Source organism: Dromiciops gliroides, chromosome 5 (assembly GCF_019393635.1).
Source record: "Dromiciops gliroides isolate mDroGli1 chromosome 5, mDroGli1.pri, whole genome shotgun sequence".
In the NCBI taxonomy this organism is placed as follows: Eukaryota; Metazoa; Chordata; class Mammalia; order Microbiotheria; family Microbiotheriidae; genus Dromiciops; species Dromiciops gliroides.
This window is the reverse complement of record NC_057865.1, coordinates 58,650,718-58,670,547: the sequence shown is the minus strand read 5'-3', so window position 1 is coordinate 58,670,547 and position 19,830 is coordinate 58,650,718. Positions and strand designations below refer to the sequence as shown.

General features: G+C 39.3%; 1 pseudogene; it reads right to left on the bottom strand.

Moving 5' to 3' along the window:
- Positions 1–18,331: 18,331 nt before the first annotated feature.
- LOC122727470 lies at positions 18,332–19,024 on the bottom strand (annotated as a pseudogene).
- Between the last annotated feature and the right edge of the window lie 806 nt (positions 19,025–19,830).

Genomic DNA, 19,830 nt, shown 5'->3' with positions numbered 1-19,830 from the left:
TTGCCTATTTCACTGTTGTTTTTGACTACATGGAAATTGGGAGTTGGTTATTTCATATGTGCATGCTAACCAGCTCTTCCACTTTAAAGAATTAGGTCTTCTAACTAATGTTTTCCCTTCACTTTAGTGTTGAATGTGTTGTACATCTGACTTAAAAGTAACACACAAAAAAGCAGTTTGGAACTATGCCCCCAAAGTTACTAAATTTCACATGCCCTTTGACCTTAAAATACCACTACTAGTCTTATATAACAAAGAGATCAAAGAAAGAGGGAAACAGGTATAAGATAATTGTTGTAGCTTCAAACATGAAGCTTAGGGGGTGCTCAACTATTGAGAAATGTCTAAGAAAATTGTGGTAAATATATATAATAGAATATTATTTTGCTGTATGAAATAATGAAATAGTGTCAGAGGAAACAGAACTCTAATGAACTGATGAAAAATGAAGTGAGCAAAAATAAGGAGAGGAATTTACATAATGAAAACAGCATATTAAAAATAATTTTGATAGACTTCAGAGTTCTGATTAATTCAATGATCAAATACTCATCAAAGAAGACTAAAGAAGAGTCATGCCACCTACCTCCTGTCAAATAGGAACTTAAAATCCAGAAATTTTTGGACATGGTCATGTACAAAATTACTTTCCTAAACTATGTATGTTTGTTGTAAGTTTATTTTTAACTGTTCAATTGGAGGAGGGGTGCAGTGGGAAGGAGAGATAATTTTTAAAATAGCATCCATAAAAAGAAAAAATGATTCATGCCAGATTATATTATTGCATATTAATAATTCTTTGAAAAATCAATTTTAGAAGAAAAATATCTTTAAACAAGTGTGGAAAAGGTAGAGAGAAGAATTAGATGGAAATATGTAACATTTTTTTAACCATTGGAAATCCTGCCCCTAATTCCCGTTCTGAGTCACCCCCAGTCAAGCCACTGACACATGAAGTTTTACAGCTGCTTGGGCCACCTGTTCTTTTCTGGTACACAGGTGGGGGTGGAGCGGGGACAGAAGAGCAGTTGGACTTTTTTCCCCAAATTTCAGAGTTCTTCGTCAAGCTTAGATAAGTAAGTTTGGAGTAACAGCCAATACAATATAGTATGAAGGAAAGTGGAGAACAAAATAGGATCCTGTGATTTGGGAGACATAAAATGTGAGTTCTAGTCTGTGGTCTAGAAATCTGAAATTCAGCTTTTTCCATTTTGTCTTTCCCAAGTGAGGTATTTTACATCTTTAATGTGCAGATGTGCTAGTTTATATTGCCAACGAGTGCCTTTGAAAATGGGTCATTTGAGGCACTTGGAGGAGTAAAGTAGTCCACCAAAAATTGTCAAATTAGTAAATTATCCTCCTGGTTCCAATGTTGGGCTCCATTTTCTGAGTCATAAGTTAGAAGGACACAGACATTACTTTTAAAGTTTTCACTATTAAATGGCCAGACCCAAATATGCATGCTACTCTCCTCTTACCAATGATCATTTCAGAAACATTTGGATTACATTCTGCTTTTATCAGAGACCTAGGGCGTCCATGCTTCTCACCAAGAATTTGATGTTTACATCTACTGAGATGGCTACTTTTGGCCAGTGGCAAGTGGAAGTATCACTGTGGTCTTTGCACTCTGAATTTGATTCCAAACAATCACTTTATGATATATATTCCTGAAACATTAACTAACAATGATAATTCTGAAATTTAATAGCCTGATGGCTTTTACTCTCAATTCCAGCTATGTATATGCTTTTTTCTTTTCCGTATAAAAAAATTCTCCAAGGTTTTGAGTGGGCAGGAACCATTCATTCACTCACTCATTCATTCATTCATTCATTCATTCATTCATTCATTCATTCATTGAGTGAGCATTTATTAAGCATCCACTGCATTGGTTCTGGGGATATGATGCAAAACCTAAAAGTCCATGTTCTCTGGGGAGATAAAGATAGGTCTCAGGTAGGCTATGACACATGAGCTATACCTTGAAGGAAGCCAGGGTACTGTATGGTCTCCCACACAGTTACACACTTGTGTTACATACAAGTGTTGCTCCTTTTTGTATATGTATTGTTGAAATTTATTTTGATTTGGGGACCCTACCTTTGGGCTGAGATTGGAAAGCCTTAGGCCCTCAGGGTCTCTTCTGTGTGGGAGGTGCTGGTGCCCCTCCCCCTCTGCTTCAGCTGAGCCAAAAAGCCCCGTGGGCTGTACAAGATGCCAGGTCAGACAGCTGGTGGAAAAAAGCCCCCAGCTCCCTCTGATCTGAGTGGAGCTATTCGAGAGATCCTGGGCCAGGCTGGGCTCTGGGAAGCCTGTGCTAAGGCACATGATGCATGAGCATTCCCCCAGGCCCAGCCGCAGCCCTGGCTGGCAGATTAGTTTGGTGGGTATGGGGGTACAAAAAGGCCCCGAGATTTGAGTGGAGATAAGAAAGATATATATATAGACCTGGGAGTGAGACAGTAGGGGGCGCTGAGAAGAGGACTGGAGGCTGGCTGACAAGATTAAGGGGGGCTACAAGGACGCAGGAAAAGGTTGAAGGACTAGGAGCAGAGAAAAGAGAGGCCGAAGGGCAGACTGACGGAGCAGACAGACAGAATCTGGTCAGTGAGAGAGAAACACAGGGGTTCAGCAGTGGCAGTAAGGAGAGGAAAGTTAGAAGCAGAGGGATTTACAAAGTGAAAGGGGGTTGGAGTTAGAATAAAGGACCTGAGTACCCTAAGGCAAGAGGCGGCTAAGGCACTTATTGTATTAAAAAAGTTCCAGGGGCAGCAGGTGGAAGCACTGGAACATTGTGCATTTTATTTCCCTGTATTCTGAATGTTAAATAGTATCTCATAAATAAATTCTGCTTTGATTATTTAATTAAGAGGCTTCTTAATATTTTGCTTATCAATTTGGGAGCAGTGTGGTAGAACTTTTAAACAGCCCATACTAAGTTGATAGCAGTCAGATAGCCAAATAGTCAAAAGTCCCCAGATTAGTCCTCCAGTCAGATTAGCCCCAAATTAGGTTAGTCAGTCAAAATATTTTCAAAGTATGAAGGCAACACATGAGGGTGGGCTTTTTTTGGCCATCTCATTCAACATTTCTGTGTCACCATTTTCTCAACTGTAGTCCTCCTAAGGTCAAACAATAGTTCCATTTTTAGTCATTCCAGTTCCTTAGGTGCCCTATTGAGTAGTTTGAGTGCTGTGGACCATGCTCCACCATAATATACTTAAAGAACTGAAGCAACCATGTTTTTGATCTTTGTTGCCTTAAGGGTATTTACTGGTTTATTTATTCCTGTCTGCTTTTCCAGTAGCCTGAAAATGAGGGTGTCTGATTCACTTATAAGCCTATTTAGCATGTAATTCCACTTTCTTTTCTCTCCCCTTCCCCCAATCATAAACAGTTGGCTTCTAATTTTCTCCTTTCTCCAGGTAATGAATGTCACTGGGGGGTGAAACGAACCTTCAAATGAATTTATATTATTCATAAAAAACACACAATGTGTTGTGTAGCCCTGTAGGCACAGGGGCCACAGCACTCCAAAATTAAAAATCAAGTGATTACAAATTAGAGCCTAAGATTCCCCAGTCAGCTGACTCTTCATTATCCTTGGTGGAAGCACCTGGATACACAGATAGGCCGTTCATCTGCCCTGAGGGCTAGCAGACACAGGCTGGAGACTTAAGAGAGAGGAAGGGAGGTTCTGAAATGTAGTTCCTTTCTGGGCAAAGGCTTTGTCTCTGTCCTCAGAGCTGTCAGCATTTGGAACGCTGGTTTATTTCAGCTGACAGAAAATTGGAGGAGAAACATTTTCAAAGTCTCTCAGGGCCCTAAGGCTATATAGACAAGGGATCTCCAGGGACTGCTAGTTCTTACTGATGTGGGGAGGGGGGGAGTAGTTTATAGGGAAGTATTGAGTTTAACTTCCTCTACTAAGTGAATGTAGAAAGGCAGATAATATCAGTAATAATAGCTATCATGATAGCTAGCATTTATAAGGTCCTTTAAAGTTTGCAAAGTAGTATATTATTTAATTTGTTACAAATATCTTGCGAGATAGATGCTATTATTACCCCCATTTTACACTGTAAGAAATCTAGGCACAGAGAGGTTAAGTTAAGCTCCAGGTCACACAGCTAGAGAATATCTGAGGCTGAATTTGAACTCAGATCTTTCTAATTCCAATCTCGACACTATCCATAGTTCTGCCTTTGTTTGGCAAGGCAAGTTAAGAAAAACTTCTCTCCCCTCCCCCAAGGACAGAAGAGTAGTTTTAAGGTGGGGGGGGGGTGGGGTTGGGAGAGAGGTGTGTGTGTGTGTGTGTGTGTGTGTGTGTGTGAGTGACTGACTATGTTGAATGATAGGATAGTTCCCAGATGTTGTTACATGCTGATTCTTGTGGTTCTGCATGAGTAGCATTTTTGCAGCTTTTAAATCAATTTCAAGTTTGATCTTCCATAAGCAGATGCCTAACATTGTTTGTTGAATTGAACCAAATGCAAGATTTTCACAGACACTATTTCAAAATCATACTATTGTCATTTCCCCCATCCCCGCCCCCCCCCCTCCCCAGTTAACCTATTTGTATGATACAGCTTCTCCAGGCAGATTCAAGTAATCTCAAAGGTCCCTTCCAAATCCTTTCATATCTTTTAGGACTCTATGAAGGAAGGTAAACAACTATATTTCAGTTTCTTCACCTGATGATATTTTGGAGGAGGATAATAATGTAACGAGAGGCAGAGGTTGGTAGAGATCGGCAGACTGACTTTGGGGCCAGAAAACTTTGGGTCAAGTCATGCTTTTGACACTTAGCTTTGTGATCATGGACAACCCAATTAACCTCAGTGCCTCAGAAACTCTCTGAGGCTACAAATAATAGGTGGGTTACTGACATGAATCAATGGAGTGTGTTCCCACATCGGGGAATTTTCTATACAGATGATATGACATTTTGACAACAACAGAAATCCACAACTTTTCAGGTATCCCCAACTTAATAAGAGCCATGAGTACTTTCTTTACTGATATAAACCACAGCCACTCTATATTCTCTCATCCTGTGTAATGCTTACCCAATTCTTTGCATAAATTCTCCATAGAGGTTCCAACCACTTTATTGGAGGTTGCATCTCATACCTTTAATGTCAGGAGGGGACCAGTATATCCCCTTGGGATACCTTTTTATATCTAATTCCCATTACATGAGCAGCTTACCTCCTCTTTTATCTTTTCAACCCTTTCTTGCAGCAAGTAATTCTGGGAAGTATTCTCTAGCTTCCTTGAAATCACCATGCATCTTTCCATTGTTTCTTTTTTTTTTTTTTTTGGTGTCGTTCATAATTATAATGTTCCATGATTAGCAGCCATTTAGTGACAACTTGGAGAATACTGCTGTTAAAATAGCTAGCTCAGGGCAGCTACATGGTGTAGTGGATAGAGCACCAGCCTTGGATTCAGGAGGACCTGAGTTCAAATCCGGCCTTAGACACTTAACACTTACTAGCTGTGTGACCCTGGGCAAGTCATTTAACCCCAATTGCCTCACCAAAAGAATAGCTAGCTCATTGCAGAAAGAAGCAGTTCATTTTTATTGAGCTGTTTGATCCTCCGCACTGTCGGACCCCTTTTCTTTCATTCCAACACCATGAGTATGGAGGCAGAATGGGGCCATTCAGGTTGAGGAGACTTTTGAATCTGAATCCATTCTATAAATTGTTTTGGTAAAAAACAAAACAAAAACAAAAACAAAAACAAAAACCCCACCAGCACCAGCACACCATACCGTTTGGTAGCTAACTGTTGCAGATGAACTTCTCCATTCTTGGCTAGTGCTTAGAAGTCCAGAGTGTTACTCACTGGCCCCCTTTGAAGTTTCTTTTGGACTTAAACACCAATATTAAAAAAAAGAAGCAATGGGGCAGCTAGGTGGTACAGTGAATAGAGCACTAGCTCTGGAGTCAGGATGACCTGAGTTCAAATATGACCTCAGACACTTGACACTTACTAGCTGTGTGACCCTGGGCAAGTCACTTAACCCCAATTGCATAAAAAAAGAAAGAAAAAAAAAGCAATGAAATATACATAGCAGAACAGAAAAAAATAGCTTGTACAAAAACATACATCTATATTTCATAATACTTTCTTTTTAAAAAAGTATATAATTCCTCTTGTTTCAATTCTATTTGATTGCACTTCCTTCTGATTTTCCTCTTTTGTTCATTTAAAAAAGAAAAGACAGTCCTTTTATTTTTGTATAACCTTCTGGATGTTGTATTCCACTGACTTAACCTTTTAGAATGGTACCTCCATTATCTAATGAAATACTAGACTAGGACTTCACATATTATCATTGCCTTATATTCTTTATTGATAGATATTGAAAGTAGATTTTCCCACTATTCTTATGGTTAGTTGTTTTAAATGAAGCATTTGACCCAGGAGAGCAAAATGGGGTCTTGAAAGCTCTGCCCAGAGAACTTGTGCCTCATTTATAATTGGCAATTAAATAAGATACTACGATAGACCTGACTATAGAAAAGACTTTTCAACAAATAAATACGCATGCCAGTATCATGCATAAACTCCAAACAAAAGAATGATTTCCTATTGAGGATGAGATTCTGCTAATTCCCCTATTAGTCAATGACAGATATAACACAGTGAATAGAGTGCTGGACTTAGAGCTAGGGATCATTGAGTTCAAATCCTTCCTCAGACACTTTCTGACCCCTGGACTAGTCACTTAACCTCTTTCAGCCTCAATGTCTTTGTCTGTAAATTGGAATAATAATAGCACCCACCTCACAGGCTTGTTGTGGGGGATCAATGGTAAACTGCTTGGCAAACCTTAACTCACTATATAAATTTTAGCTGTTATATTATTTATTAATCATTTTTAAATCTACTTCTAGAATGGACTGTATAACAACATTCACAGTAATCTGAAAATGGTTGGTCTGACCAACCATAAGTAACAAAGTGGATGAAAAAATGCATTAAGACAACTATGATATGCAGTTAGATAGTCAGACTATTAAATTAGTTCATTAGTATGTATATCTACACTACAAATGAATGATATGGATCCAGAATTGAGTAGGAAAATGTGATTATTGCATTTTAGCAATCAAGAATGCTTTTAATGATTTCAAACTGCTCATCCCTGAAAAAAACCATTTTAAAAAATAAGCCATGGAATACCATATCTCAGAAAAAAAATTAAAATGGCAAATAACCCAAAAGGAACAAGAAAGGCATATGGTGGGTACAGCGTGTTACCAGCAAGAAATGCTATAAAATATATTCTTGAGGATATATATCCCTGCAATAATATATGTCAGTTATATATTGAGAATATGGAAAAAAAACCCAAACCAGATAGACATCCTCTGTGTTACATCTGTATTTAGAAAGTACTGAGAGAGTGAAATGAAAAGGAAGGGTGGAAGTACATTGGATAGATTGATTTTTACAGGATATTTATTGGGAAATATGGACAGGAATCACATAGAGTGAAAAGACATAGAAAATCTGTGATCCCATGTCCAAGCAAAAATATTTCCAACAATAAACTCATGAGTCTTCCAAATTTTAATAGTATTAAAATATAGTGTTGGCAAGTTATGGATAAGTTATTAATCTGATAAATCTTATATAGCTAGAACTTTCAGAAAATGTCATTGGGAGGAAATTTCAGAGACTCAGATGCTACACTGAAATTGATAAACTAATTCAATGCTTATTAAACCTACATGAGGCAAAAACCCTTGAAAAGAAATAGCAAACTTTGATTATCTCACAAACATGTTTTGCTAGTCCACTATTCCCCTAGAGGTTAGATGTATAGTAAAATGAATGAAATCTATTATCTTTTTTTTTTTATTGAGGAAATCGGGGTTAAGTGACTTGCCCAGGGTCACACAGCTAATAAGTGTTAAGTGTCTGAGGCTGGATTTGAACTCTGGTACTCCTGACTCCAGGGCCAGTGCTCTATCCACTGTGCCACCTAGCTGCCCCACTATTATCTTTTTTTAAACTTAGCATATAGCCAAAGTTTATATCTCTACCCCCTCAGTTATTGAGTTATGACCCAGGGGGAATCAGTTAAAACTTTTAAGCCTTATATTCCTCACCTACAAAAAGAGAATAATAAAATTAGAATTATCTACTTTATAGGATTGATGGAGGGGCAAAAATACTTGTTACCTTAAGGCAAGTATAAGAATGTGCCATAGCAAATTGATTTAAATATGTCATAGATTCTTTCATAATATGTGTAAATCACTTAACCTCCATTTGTCTCAGTTTTCTCAAGTATAAGATGGGGATGATAACAGAACCTCCCTTGGTGGGATAATGTGAGGAACAAATGAGACAAAATTTGTTCAAAAGTGCTCATCATGCTGCCTAGAACACAGTATAGGTACTATATGAATGCTTATTCCCTTCCTCTCCCCTAGGGTCAAGATTTGGGTAATAGTTTATTAACATCCTCTTCAACTCAGATCATGCTATAGCTAGCTGTCCATTGAATAAACTTGAATCCAGTCTCTTCCCTGGAATTTGGATGATTCTCTATTAAAGTAGATTGGACAGTTCCTTTATTAGATAAGTATCTCTTACTCAAATTCACTTAGATTTGTAAGCTTAAGAAACTTAGAAGGCAAAAACATCATAAGGAATAATCTAGTTTTCCTTTTATTACACAAATGTGGGGGTTTCATTGTTGTTGTCTCAAGTCCACCATCTTGTCCTTGAGGCTGCAACTAACTATAGTTTCTAGTTACTCACTGAGATTTTTGTTATGTCTAAACTCTTGAAAAAAAGCTAATGTTCAACAAAATCCACTGTTTTAGCATTCAGATAGTCTCTTCCAGTCCAGATATAAATATACCATAAAATTGAGAATAAATCAGTCAAGACTGACAGTGTATGCACTGTTCCACATCCATACTCCCCTACCTCTGCAAAGAAGGAGAACAGATACATTTTATTTTCTTATATGAGGTCAAAGTTGCTCATTAAAATAATGTAGACTTCAATTTGGTTTTTTGTTATCTCTATGCAAATCCTGTTCTCTTCCAAACTTCTCTATTTCTTTTAAAGGCATCACTATTCTTCTGATCTCCAAAGTTCATAAGCTGGTATGAAAGTGGTGTTTGAGATGCATCTTGAAGAAAGTTAGGAATTGACAGGAATGAAGGTGAGGAGAGAGTGCATTCCAGGCAGTGGCAGAGCAAAGATATGGAGATAAGACATGAGAAGTAGAGTGTCATGTGAAAGGAATGGACACCAATTGGAGTAGATTGCAGAATATGGGAATGTCTGTATGTATAACAAGACTGGAAGATAAGATGGGGCCATATTGTGAAAGACTTTAAAAGCTAAGTGGTGTAGATTATATTTCATTTTAGAGGCAATAGGGAGTCACTGGAGTTCGTTGAGTTAGGATTAGATCAGGCAGAGCTGCACTCAATTACTTTGTCACCACTATATAGAATACAGAGGAGTTGGGAGAGAAGATTAAGGGAGAACAATCAAGAAGCTGTTGCAGTATTCTAAATGAGAGAAAAGGAAGGCTTGATTTCAGGTGGTAGCTTTGGGAATACAGAGAAATAGGTTCAAGAGAGATTGTGGAGATTGAAACGTCCTGGACAAAGAGTCTAAAAATTTAGGTTGTGGTCCTTAACTAGCTGTGTGACCTTGAACAAGTCATGTAACCTTTCCTAGGACTCAATTTTTTACTTGTAAAATGAAAGAGTTAGACTAAAAGACCTCTAAGGTCCTTTCTGAAATATCATGATTGCATGTATAAGTTCATAATCTATTGCGTTTCTTTTATGATCCCATGGTCCTTTGTAGTTGTGGTGTTGTTGTTGTTGTGGTTGTGTTTTTTTTTTTTTTTTTTTTTGCTGCGGGGCAATGGGGGTTAAGTGACTTGCCCAGGGTCACACAGCTAGTAAGTGTCAGGTGTCTGAGGCCAGATTTGAACTCAGGTACTCCTGAATCCAGGGCCGGTGCTTTATCCACTGCGCCACCTAGCTGCCCCCTGTAGTTGTGTTTTAAGTTAATTAATTTTTTATTCATATTCCCATTCTAGATAACATGATATTGAAAAATTTGAAATTTATTCAGATTGACTAGAAGTAGAGAGGCTTTTTCTCCTTCAAAGAAATTGTTACAACTGTCCCAGCATTTTGAATGTTTCTCCTTAGAATATGGTCTGACAATGAGTTACATGATCCACTATTTATGGGGGGAAATGATCACTTAATTCAAATGTTTGTTTTTAATTAACAAATTACCCTGCCCTATAAAGACACATCAACAAAATTGGTTTCTGTTTTGTTCTTAGGTCTGGGTAGTTCGTTTCAGTGTGGGAAGGTATTTGTGTGGATTAGGTCTCTCCTAATTTTGCCTCACAGTTGGCCAGTGGACTATGTATGTGAGGTCATCTTGTAAAATATCCATCTCTAAGTGGGTTGTACATAACTCAGAAAAGACAGCAACTGAATGGATAAAGGAGACGATAATGGTTGACAACGCTGAATGTCTTCATTTTTTTCTCCCTTACTTTTCTTCCCTCTTGTTCTCTTGCTCCATTTATCTTTTCCCTGATGTTTCCCTTCCCGTTTTCATAGGGGACTACTAATTCATGCATCAGTGAGTCAGACTCATTAGGAAGACAATTATCTTTGAATTTCACTGTATGCTAAAGACAGGAACATATGATATTGCTTTATGTACATAGAATTGGAAGCTTCTCTTTGTGCTATTTATCTTGAATCTTGTTACAAGACTGTTATGAATTGATATCCCTTTTAGTTTTGATTATCAACTGTTGTGGTCACATGTGTTTTACATAATCTGAGAATTTTAGAGTTGAGAGGCACCTCAGAATCCACTTAGTGAGACCCATTCTGGAAAAAAAGGATCTCCTTTACAACATTTGCAACATGTGGCCTTCCAGTCTTTACTTCAAGACCCCTAATGAGGGGAAAATCACAACCCTTTAAGTAGCACTTTTCATTAGGAAATTTCTCCTTGTGTCAAGGCTAAAACCACTTTTCTCCCATTTCTACCTAAGCCTATAAGTTCTATCTCTGGGGCCAAGCAGAAGTATAGTTCCTATATAGATACTTTTTTTGGGGGGGGCAGGGCAATGGGGGTTAAGTAACTTGCCCAGGGTCACAAACTAATAAGTGTCAAGTGTCTGATGTCAGATTTGATCTTGGGTCCTCCTGAATCCAGGGCTAGTGCTTTATCCACTGGGCCATCTAGCTACCCCCTTCTATAGATACTTAAAAATAGTTTTCATGTTTCCAGATTTCTTCCCTTCCCATCTCTCCCCCCATCCTCTCTCCTCCCCCCCTCCTTTCTCCTCCCCTCCTTTTCATTCACTTTCCCCCTCCTCCCTGCCAATATCCTCTTATGGCATAATCTCAAGGCACTTGTCCATCCTGGTTTCCCAACTATAGATGCTCTCTAGCTTTTTGGTGTTCACTTTAAAATGGAGTGCCCAGCCATGAACACAATACTACAGATATGATGTGGCCAGAGCTGTCCTTTCCAGTACATCCACAATCTCTTTAAATAAATCCTATTTTTCTTTCACATAGGAATTATTTTTCCTTGTGTCTTCAGAATTTCATTCTTGAGAACTTCTTATCCCTTTGAGTCCAGAGTAGCAGTTCCATCCTTATCTGCTGAAAGCAAGGTGCTTTACCTTTTTTTTCCCCCAGGGCAATTGGGGTTAAGTGACTTGCCCAGGGTCACACAGCTAGTAAGTGTTAAGTGTCTGAGGTTGGATTTGAACTCAGGTCCTCCTGAATCCAGGGCAGGTGCTTTATCCACTGTGCCACTTAGCTGCCTCTGCTTTACCTTTTAAAAGATTATCATGATGGCAAATCAGTAAATTATCAGCTAGAGGGTCTCTTCTTAGCAGAAAGTTCTGATAGATTCTACTGCTCTGCTGTCCATCTTTTATTTATTCAACATCTATTATAAGCTAGGTATTGGAGATAGAAAGACAATAACAAAATAGTGCCTGTCCTCAAGAAGCTCACATTCTCCTGGAATTCATGCCTCCATATATGTATATATGTATGTATTCTTTTAAATCAGGTACAAATTTCCAGTAATACTATAATTACTAATCAAGTCTCGGTGATGCCTATGACATCAAATTTTCCCTCTTCCATTGGGGTCACTAGTTCACCTTGACTGTTGACCATACTCTGTACATTTGTGTACATACATTTATGATCATGGGTTTTATAGTTGCCACTTTTTAACAATTTGCCTTCTGTGAATTTCTGAGCATCTCTGCGCTATTCTTTCTCCTACCCTGCAGTCATTCTCTGGCTTGGTAAATATATGTAGGCTTTTTCTTTCTTCTTCCTTTAATTTTAGTTAAAAGCACATTGGATTTGCACCATGGCAGACAATGCATTATTGCCAGCCTTTGTTAGTTGTACTCTATCCCTGGCTAAGAGTCTGTATTTTCTGTATCCAAAATCTGAGACACTGGTTGCTTAATCTACTATTCACTTTGAAGGTCTTTCTCTTCTTCATATGAAAAGAGAAGGGATCAGCCTGGATGAACTCTAAGATCCCTTTTGAATCTAAATCTATGTCCCCTAATTTTAAGAACTTTTTCCTTTGATCAACACCTGTGGACTTAACACAGTTTCTTGACCACAACTTCATGATACTTTAGCAATGCTTCCTAGATCCCTTTATCATAATTGTCCAATGTGAATGACCAGATATGGGTAGGAGTCCTCTAGCTTGACAGGAATAGCAAGTTCTTCATAACATCCTAGATACATCCATGAAACAAAGACTTATTTACTGATATTGTCAAATAAAATGATCCCCATTTTACAGATGATAAAACGGAGCCTCTGAGAAGTTAAATGATTCACCCATAGTCATATATCTTATAAGTGGATGAGCTAGGTCCTCAACCCAAATCTTCTGATAAGTTGCACCCTCCTTCTACGATACAAAACTGTTTCTTAAGAGTTGCTACACTTTAGTACTAACAACATAACCTTAAATCTTCTTTTTGAAATGTACGTTTTGTTTCCCAGGAAATTCTTATCCAAATTACAAATTAAATCTTCAACTTTTGAGATAGGTTTGACCGTCAGCCAGCATTACTCTATTTTCTCTGCCTCATCTCCAGGCTTTTGTTTGTCCTTTCTGTTTTTCTCTAAGGAAGCAGAAATGGATGAAGGTTTTCTTGCCATGCGAGGATCCCTTTGAACATCTGTCCAATCATCTGATCTTCCATTTCCTCCTCCCACTCATACAGCTCCCACGGAGATAGGACATGCCCAGGTTTGCACATATGGTTGATGTTCACAGCTTGAAAATGTCCAGGCTATTTAAGATTGATTTTCATTATAATGAAAGCTCTGGGTTGTGCCTTCGAGATGAAAGCAAGGTGCTAAAAATCCCCAGATTTCGAGGTCCTTAGATCATTGGAACATCAGTTCTCTCACGGCTGCTCCATTTTAGCTGAGGACTATAGATCAGCGAACATATCTCAAAATTATTCATTGTAAATGTCTAAAAGGTCCAAAGGGTTGTCCAGCTTTCTGGCTTAAAAATGCTTTTTTTAACTTATCTGAATTGCGTTTTCCATAGACCTTATAGGTCTTAGAATAATTGTTAAAACTATCTTAATCAATTTGACCAGGTTATATAAAAATACCCAAATGAAGAAAAATTGAATAAAACGTGCCTAGGTGGAACTATGGTTTTCTTTTTGTTTTGTTTTTTTGTTTGTTTGTTTTTTTGCGGGGCAATGGGGGTTAAGTGACTTGCCCAGAGTCACACAGCTAGTAAGTGTTAAGTGTCTGAGGCTGGATTTGAACTCCGGTACTCCTGAATCCAGGGCCAGCGCTTTAACCACTGCGCCATCTAGCTGCCCCCTATGGTTTTCTTTTTACATAGGAAAAGGTAGCTTGTCAACCAATTTTCCTTATACAGCAAATCCTTTTCTGCTGTTATTCCTCTTTCTTATGAAATAAAATCCCCTTTGGTCAGCTTGGAGTGCTGAGTGCTGACCTAATCAGCAGTCTTCTGCCGATCAACTACAAAAGGACATTGCGAGCCTTATAGGTTTTGTATTGAGAGCCTCCATCTCCCAAAGCAGGTCTGCTCCGAAGTGGATCCATCATAGCTGTATTGTAATGATAGTGAATCTTTCCTTCCTCCCTGCTGTCCCTGACGATACCCTGAGCTCCTCCTATGCCTGTTTGGAGTTGGCTAGCCTGGAAAAATATGGAAGCCAGGATATCTCACATTCATATTGTGCATATATCTCACAAGCACGTGGCAGGAAATATTCCCTTTCCCATCATATATAAGAATGTATTTTACAATAATAATCACCACAACCTCTTCTCCCTACAGAAAGTTAAGGTAAAAATGGTCTTCAGCCATGTAAAGAGCACTTTTTTTTGAAGATGGTGTCCAGCTGTTCTCAATATCCACAGAAAACATAAAGAAATTGACTCAAAAGAATAAGGAGTAGTGGTTAATCTTTATGTCAAAGATGGCAAACATAGTCTGGTTTACTTTATAGGAGTCTGACACTTCTCTTGAATCAACCTTGCAGCTTGGTTTTAGAGGGGATAAAGTATTAGACTTGGAGTCAGTAAGAACTGAGTTTGAATTCTGCCTCAGGCACTTACTGTACAGGTACTAGAAGGTCACTTTACTTCCCTCAGCCTCTTCATCTATAAAATGAGGAATATAATATTACTTGCTTTCCAAAGTTGTTGTGGAGATCAGTTGAGCCAACAGAAGTTATTTGCAAACATTGGAGTGTTGTATGTTAGCTATTATTACTACATAAAATCTGGGAAAACTTCTCCCTTAGTTCACTCCCCATCTGCAAACTTGAAAACCATAAAGTGACAGAAATAAGTTTTATAAAGAAATGACAAAATATTCAAAGATTCTCTAATTTGCCACAAACAAATAACAGTAATCAGATATCTTGCAATGCCCCCAGAATTTCTCAATTTTCTGTAATTATGCAATCATAGGGAGGAAAAAGGTCAGACGTTAGAATCTTTGCTTTAACTAGGTAGGATTACACTAATAAACAAACAAGAAACTGAATTCTTTAATATTGAGTTGCTACAGGGCATGGGACCCAGCTTGGGAATCTCTAGGAGGCTAAGTTGACTCATGGGTCTGGTGTGTTAATGAGAGCAGGGTGCCAGGTGGGAGCTAAATGTCTTGGGGTCTTTTCCTAGCTGTATTGCTGATTTGCTGTTTGACCTGGGGAAAATTAATCACATTCCTTTCTCTGAGTCTGAGCTCTTTCAGTTTCATAGTACATATTCTTTTTGCTGGAATAACATTATGCTATATTGGGTCTCAAACATTATCTCATGTCTTTCAGAAAACTTTATTTTCTCTACTGAACTAAGACCCAGTTTTACTTTATGCATGAAGCTTCCAATCCATGTTAACTTTGGTCCAATCCATTAGAAGCTCAAATACCCTCTTAGCTTCAAAAAGTCCTCTGTTCATCTTTGTACTTACTTGTCCTTGGCTTTAGGCTAGTATAAGCCCTGGATCGAGAGACAAAGGACCTGGGTTTGAATCGTGACTCTGTGACCTTGGGCAAGTCATTAGACTTCAGTTTCCTCATCTCTAAACAAGCCTTCTTGGACAGATTGATTTATAAGGTTCCGCCTTGCTCTAAATTATGTGATCCAATGACCATCCTATATGAACTTTCAAGTTCCCCTGAGGTCACCTTTTCTGCTCTAAGGAAGAATACCTTCCAATTCCCTGATGACACTGTTTATAGTTATAAAAGTCATCTTTTAGAATTATTATATGAATCATTTAGCAGGCAAGCCAGCTGCAACCTATTAGTCCTAGATTATCAGTATTTTTTTTTACTCCAAACATGTGTGACTGACTTAGTTAGTCCTGTTCATTAAATAAAACCTTAAAAAAACACATTATCCTATGAACCCATATAAAATAGATCATGCAGGAATAAGGCATTTGTGCCTGAGCCAACAACTGTCTGGGCTCAGTTTAAAAGCAGATGGAGGGGACATTCTGAGGGAATTGCCATTACTTTATGCATTCAGTTTGGTTCTTCTCTGAGTCTTTGCTTTGGGCATTAATGGGGCTTGCTTTGTGTATTATGGCATTATAGAGTTAGAAGAAATCTTTGGGTCCATCATTTTACAAATAAGGAAACTGAGATCCTACAGATATTATGGAACTTACCAAAAGTCACACGTGCAGTAAGTGGTAGAAATGGAAAGTGAGCTGGTCTTTACTCCACAGCCAACAATCTTTCCACAGTGTTATCTATGCTGCCTTTGCTGGCTGATTGGATTATTTGCTGATTAAACACATAACCCCTCAATTGCTCATTGGGCCCCAGGGTTGTGACCTGTTTTTGACAGTCCAACCCTGTGGTCTCACCACTCCCTCATTCCCTAAGTTGCTGAAGCATTAGGACCTATGAGATAATGGAATAGCTGAAGTAGTGACTGAGGGAATGGCCATGAATGGGCAACTATTTCTTTGACTCTTTAGTGGAAAAGGTAACATTAAAAAAGATTGATTTTCTAAAGTTGCTAATGAATGGATTAATTGATGTTAGCAGGTAACACCTGACATTTCTTGGAGAAGACAGAAGATACTAATCACCCTGGCTTCTGAATCCTGTATCTACTTGAAGAAATAGATTGGTCCGAAGTGACTTTAAACCCAAAGTCAATTACATTGGTTCATACCATTTAGGGTTTGGAATTTTCCATTCAAATTCATTGTGTCCTATTGATACAGCCTATTAGTTATTCATTCCTTTGTGTCTGACATTCTGTTCCTGAACAGTATGGTTCCTAAATAATAGAAGAGCCTCAAAAGCAAGAATTAGCAAGTCTTACATTGGATGGTCAGAAGGACTGTGTGACTGGGAAAATATTGCCTGATGATAGTTAGAAAGGATAGCAGAGTTTAAAAACATTAAATACAGCTTTATTTGTGCCAACAGCATTCTGAGCCAAATAACATAAGGTCAGGCACTTTTCTTCTAGAACTGCAAAAAAAGGGAATCGTTTTTATGCTTGAGTCAGGGAATATTTTGGACATAATTAAGAGAGAGAGAGTATAGCATATTAAGGATCTTCAGATTTGGCTGCTTGAAAATAACAAATCTCATATGTACAATTAGTTATTTAAAGTCTCTTCTAATTTAATGATCAAGTTTAGAATAGAAAATAACACTTCTGGGTGAAGGCAGGGACTCAGTTGATGAAGGATGCCATAAACTTCATTTTTCAGCCTGATTCAGAGAAAGAAGAGAGGGAAAATTTCTTACTTTAAGGTGGCTTAGAAAATATTTAAATGTCCTTACTACTTACATAAACAAACCACACAGCTATTTTCACTTCTAACAACTCAGTTTCCTCTTATGTAAAATGTGGAGGTAGACTGTTATCCTATTATTTTATCCTATGAATATCTACATAGAAAACCAAACCCAAATATCCACAAATTAATTTTGCAGGAGAGAGTACAAGTATAGTGAAGGTCATTTTGTTAACAATAGAACAGGGCTTTGAGAGGGCTCAATGGAAGGGCAGAGAAGGGATAGAAACACTGTAAGTAGACACACTGAAGGGATGATATAGATGGCTATGAGGAGGTGGGGAATGGTGGTCTTTGAGTACATAAAGTTAAAGGTCACGCTTTGACCCAGCAATACCACTACTAGGTCTATATACCAAAGAAATCATAAAAAAGGGAAAAGGACCCACATGTACAAAAATATTTATAGCTGCTCTTTTTGTGGTGGAAATTGAGGGGATGCCCATTAGTTGGGGAATGGCTAAACAAGTTGTGGTATATGAATGTAATGGAATACTATTGGGCTATGAGAAATAAGCAGATGGATTTCAGAAAAATCTGGAAAGACTTACGTGAATTGATGCTGAGTGAAATGAGCAGAACCAATAGAACATTGTATGCAGTACAATGGTGAAAGACTCATGGTGAAAAGTGCTTTCCACATTCAGAAAAAGAACTATGGAGTCTGAAGGCAGATTGAAGCACTTTTGTTGTTCTGTTGTTGTTGCTGTTTATTCTTTCTTGTAATTTTTTTCCTTTTGTTCTGATTCTTTTCTTACAATGTGATTAATGTGGAAATATACTTTTTTTTTTTGCTTTTTCAACTTTATTTTAGAAAAAAAAAAATCCAGTCCCCCCCCCTCCCACTGCACCCCCTCCCCCATCATAATTTAAATAACTTAGTAAGATTACAAAAGCTTCCCCCCTCCTACAGCCTCCTAAGAGCCATCTTCTTGTCCGTCTTCTTTTTGGAGGCCTGCTTGTCTCCTTCCCCAAGCATGCTTCTTGGGCCCTGGGGGCCTGGGCCCCAGGGGCCCGGCGGGGATGAGGAGGGAGGCGCCTGCCTCTGCTGGGCCAGCCTCAGCTCCCGCAGGACCACCCCTGGCTGCCCTCACAGCCCTGGCCCCAGCCCAGCCATGGATCTCTGCCAGCAGCCGGGCGCGAGCTGCATACTCCTCATAGTCCTCCAGAAGCAAGCGGCCCGGCTCCTCATTCAGCGCCGAATCCGGGTTCAGGTGCATCAGAAGGCATCTGATAGCAGCACGTGGAGGATGCCTAGCTCGGCGGTCCAGTCTCTTTTGAGCACGTTGACAGATCTCACTGTTGGCCCCCACATTGGGTTTGAAGATCTTGGTGAGGAAGAAGCCCTGGGGGTGGGGAGGCTGCTGGAAAGTCCTTGCCGAGGAGCAGTTTCATTTGGAACAAGCCTCCTGCGTAGGGGGGGTCCCCTCTGGGCCTTCGATGGTGACCTGCAAGTCAGTGAGATCCTCCTCATTGGGAAAGACCTTGATGCCATCAGGGGGGTCCGAGGTGAGCGTCGTGATCTCCTTGTACACCAGACAGATGATGTGTGTGTGTGTGTGGGGGGGGGGGGGGGGAGGTTCTCCACTTTGGAGTTCATGACGCCGGGCCCGGGGGCGGCTCCCCCCAAGCCTCCTCCTCTGGGCGGCCTCCGGGGGTGGTCTGGGGAGGGGGCCGCCTCCCCCGCGTGCTCGGTGCTCCTGGGCTGCGAGTCCTCAGCCTCTTTCGCCTCATTCGCCCGGTCTGGCCCCCTGCGGCCGCCACAGGCCGCTCCTGCTCCCTAGCGTCGCCGCCTCTCCTGTGACCACCCGCCCGCCCCCTTCACCTGCCCCGCCGCACTCGGAAATATACTTTTTAAAGGGGAAAAGCAGTAGTAGGCAGAAGGTACAACATATTCCTTTCATTTGAACAGATGAGGTAGAATAATGGTTATCAGAGAGAAGTAGAACCAGAAAAGAATATGGGCGGGTCATAACAAGAGCAAGGCATAATTTGTCGACTTTTGCCACCTCCCCCCTGACCATTTAGAGCTAAGAGATCTAAAAAAAGGCTCATAGCATGTTGGGTGGATCCACCTGTGGAGGATTTATGGAGAATAAGGACAAGGAGTTGCCCAAGATTAGGTTTGGATGGTTGCAATATACTATGCTAGACAGAATACACACATCAGTGAGTTGAAAGCTCTCTGTAAGTAAGTTTGTTTCTAGCTAGATTAATAGCTTTCAGGCTCTTTGAAAAAGTATTTTGCTTTGAATTTTATCTACTATTATATCCATTATATCTATAGCTATATAATATATATAATCACATATATAATTTATGTAATTATATCTATCATATATTTGAATCCATCCATCCATCTACCCATCCATCATCTATCTATACACATGTATGTACATATACAGT